This window comes from Idiotropiscis lumnitzeri, chromosome 16, assembly GCF_059441095.1.
Source record: "Idiotropiscis lumnitzeri isolate Australia: NSW breed Sydney's pygmy pipehorse chromosome 16, RoL_Ilum_1.0, whole genome shotgun sequence".
Classification (NCBI taxonomy): domain Eukaryota; kingdom Metazoa; phylum Chordata; class Actinopteri; order Syngnathiformes; family Syngnathidae; genus Idiotropiscis; species Idiotropiscis lumnitzeri.
The window spans coordinates 5,616,079-5,620,315 of NC_142406.1; the positions used below are offsets into that span (position 1 = coordinate 5,616,079).

Genomic DNA, 4,237 nt, shown 5'->3' on the forward strand with positions numbered 1-4,237 from the left:
CATGAATGAAAAAAAAGAGGTTGAAAGGATCAGACTTTAATCACAGAATTCTGAGAATAAAGTCAGAATCTTTCCTAACCTTTTTTTTTTCATTCATTTCAGCGCGAGGAGGAGTGCGCGCGCGCGTCACACTTGGCCGGGAGAGGAGCGCCTTCCCCGGGCACAGGCAGGGCCGAGTGGCCCCTAAATGCAGCCGAATGGAAGCGGCGCGAGGAGGAGGGCGGGCGTGCGTCACACTTGCAAATGCGTGTCTGGAGACTTGAGTTAGGCTCCGGAGCTCCACATTAAGACCAAAAGGGGACCCTCGTAATCTGAAGGTGGAGCAGACAGATGACCCGATGCAGTCCGGTTGGGTTGGTGCAGTGAGTGTTCACTAAATAAAAAATTAATGAGTCAATTTTATAAAATGGTGTTTACTGAATGCAATAAAGGGAAGTATAGTTAAAGTGGCAATTAGCAGGTGTGGAGAAGCTTCATTCATTTTTTTTTAGCTTCACTGGTTATATCATTTGTTCTTATTTTATTAGTTCCACTTTATTACCATTTATTCCAATTTAAATAATGTCAAATAAATGGTACGTGACCATGGGTGGATAGCAGTGAAAGCCCCCCCCCCATGTTATTGGTGTATACAGTGAACCCCCGGTTATCGCGGTTAATGGGGACCGAGACCACCCGCGAAAACTGAAAATCCGCGAAGTAGCGTCGCACCTAAAAAAAAAAATAAATAAAAAATACCCCGGTTTTCGCGGTTAATGGGGACTGAGACCACCCGCGAAACTGAAAATCCGCGAAGTAGCGTCGCACCTTCAAAAAAAAAATAAATAAATAAATAAATTATATATAGCGGCGCACCTTCAAAAATGCTTAAAAAATATATATTAAAAAAAAATATACGGGTAGAGAGAGAGAGAGTGAACACACTAGAACACTGTTCTACCAAACAATTTACTTACGAACAACCAATCAAAAACAAAACAAACATACAAAAACAAGCAAACACGAACATAATTAGTCCGTCGTTTTGCGCAGGGGCATGAAGAGCTTTACTGCTCCTCTTCGGTTTACTAGATGCACCAAGGGATAAAGAGCGTTTGGGAGGCATCACGAATGGCTCCACAAAACTTTTACACTTAAAAAATTACTGCGAGACAAAGACTAACTAACCGCGATCTATGGCCAGAAGCGTATTGTACATACGTATACGAGATGAGCGTGGACTGATGGGCATCGGGAGAAGCTTGGGCTACTGTAGTGAATTGACCAATTGCCCGTGGTGCTTACCGTATTGTATGTGCATTTCTTTGCGTTTTAAAATTTTGCAAAATGATGCAATTATATACCCCCCTGTATACAGTACACCATATAGAATACGGGTAGAGAGAGAGAGAGTGAAATTCATGTTATAACAATAAAACAAATTATTATTAAAACTTATTATTTTTTTATTCCCCAGCCATTATTTTTGTATTTATTCAATTACTTCTTTTTGTATTTATTTAATTACTTCGACTTTTACCTGCTGGTACGCCGTCCGGTGTGCCCTGTGAATGTTATGATCCTCCAGCAGAGCTGGAGGATTGAGCAGGACTCTCCAAACGCAGACACGGGAAAAAAGGTGGTGATACAAAGATATTTATTATAATCACAATATAGTCAGTGTAATCAGCGCGTCTCGCAGCACGAGACGATCGCTGGAGGAACGCACACACAGCTGAAAAAACAAAAACACACGCGGCATGACAGGCACGGATCATGACAGTGAAATGAAAGGTGGCATTCTTCATTTATTTATTTATTTATTCATTCATAACTGACAGCCTCGCGCTCCGCCGGTGCCCGGAGAAGGTGCTCCTCTTCGGCTTACTGTGACGCGAGCATGCCCTCCTCCTCGGGAGCTTCCATTCAGTTAAACTTAGGGGCCGTTTGGCACCGCCCGTGCCCGGGGAAGCTGCTCATCTACGGCTTAACTGCCACGCACGCCGGCCGGAGCTCTGATACGGTCCGAACCGCGCGAAACGTCGCCACCAATCGTGTCCGTCGCCACCAATCGTGTCCGGGGGAACCTGCTCTTCTTCGTCCACTCTCCTCTTTGGCGCACGCCGGCCGTCTAACCGCTTCAGCGCCCCCTTGTGCCGCTCGGCGAAACTACAATGCCCCCGAATATTTTTTAGACCCGCGAAGCACTGAACCCGCGAAAGGTGAACCGCGAAGTAGCGGGGGTTCACTGTATATTGGTGGTACTTAGTGCCCCCATGTGGTCCGAATGTGTAGCTACGGAGCCACACACAAGTCTCCTGACACGCATTTGCAAATCAGCACACGCATTTGCGAGTCGTCCGCGGCAGGACTGTAGCAAACGTCACATGTAAGAACACAGCCAATCAAAAGGTCCCGTTTTTACATCTACGGATTGTTGTCCGCATTTAACCATGTGTATGCGCCAACAAATCGTTGTACACATTTGCTGATATTTGCAATTTATCTGTGACTTCAATCATGCATTTGTAGATTGTTGTTAAACATTTGTGACTGTGGTTATAGTAACAGATTCTTGTTACGTATTTTTGGATTGAAGTATTTGCCACAATAAAGACCACATGTGTAACGGAGTAAAATATATACATTGTTAAATGATGGCGGAAGTGACGCAATGGCACACAATGTGGCACCCGCATCCCGTGTAGCGTCAGTTAGAGCTACGAGGATTGCAGAGTGGTAAATCGCATCTCGTTGCTCGTCCAACAAATGCACATTATTATTATTATTATGATTTGGTTCATTTATGTTGCTGTGGTGCGCTCAAGTAGTTCAGTTGATTGTCATGAGCCCACATCGATTCTTGTACTGTTGTAAAAGTAACATTTTGTCAATTTCTGTTAAATTTATTTGTAAACACGTGTGTTGTGCAGATTATCTTGAGATGGTTGCGACTTCACTCTTGCTCTTGCCACATTGTGTTGCAGGTAATGTGATTTTCTTTTCTGTTTTATTGTATCTTGTTTTTATTGTCGTGTTTTTCATTTATTTGACTGTATTTGCGCGAGCCTGCAGTTAAGCGCTGCCGCCATTTGCGATGTGACGTCGTCACGTTCTGCTTCGTGTCTGCGACGTGCGATGCATTCAGGGTCACTCTGTAAATGAGAGTGAATATCTTCTTTTTCTTTTCCTTACTGTAAATAGTCATAGAATTGTATTGCCAGGAAGGTTGGATGTAATTGTATTCTAGTTAAAACACTATCCGATCACACTTGTAACAAGTACTTTGTTTGGTTTTATAGAGTCAGATTTAATTTGTTTGTGTTGTCAGTGAGTTAGAGCTACGAGGATTGCAGAGTGATTATCTCAAGATGGTTGCGACTTCACTCTTGCTCTTGCCACATTGTGTTGCAGAATTAAATTAAAGAAACAATTCTAAAATCCACCTGAGTGTCCGTGGTGTATCGGAGCGACAGCGACGTGGTGCTGCAAATCGCCACGTGAGGAGTGGCCCGTCACACATGTATAAAATGCAAAATTTTGAAAGCAGTTGTTGCTTACGGCCATAACACCCTGAGAACGCCCGTTCTCGGAAGCTAAGCAGGGTCGGGCCTGGTTAGTACTTGGATGGGAGACCGCCTGGGAATACCAGGTGCTGTAAGCTTATATACATATATATATATATTTTCGCATGCATAAGAATAGAATAGAATAGAATAGAAATCCCTTTATTGTCATTGTACTCAAGTGTGCAACGAGATTAGAGGCGCACTTATAAGTCCCAAGTCTGCCCCAAAACAAACAAAGCGCCTTGTAAGTCGACACGCCCATTATATGGACAAAGTATCACTCACGACCATCAAGCCTTTTAATGAGTGGCCTGTTCAGAGTGCATGTTAGCACACCCTGCTGGACAAAGTGAGGGTTGTCTGTGCTTCTTATTGACCGTGACTATACACTATGACTATGGTGTTTGGGTGATGGTGTAGGAGAAAGCTGGACAAAGGGCAGCTGTCCACAATGTTGTAGTCTGTCTTATCATTTATGTTATTGCAAGCAAGAAACGTCCCAGGTTTAGACAACAGACAAAAAGTCCAAAGCATAACAGCACATCTCTTTAAACAGCCATGCAAATCTCTCTAAACAGCTATGGGATTGTGGGTCTGAGTGGCTCCCAGAATCCATTGCTTGGAATTGGCTAAGGCTGAGTGGCTTTTGTGTTATTTTCATTTCTTTTGGGTATATTGATGGCATGAGA

General features: G+C 43.6%; 1 pseudogene; it reads left to right on the forward strand.

Moving 5' to 3' along the window:
• Positions 1 to 3,534: 3,534 nt before the first annotated feature.
• Positions 3,535 to 3,643, forward strand: LOC148321066 (5S ribosomal RNA; annotated as a pseudogene).
• The last annotated feature ends 594 nt before the right edge of the window (positions 3,644 to 4,237 follow it).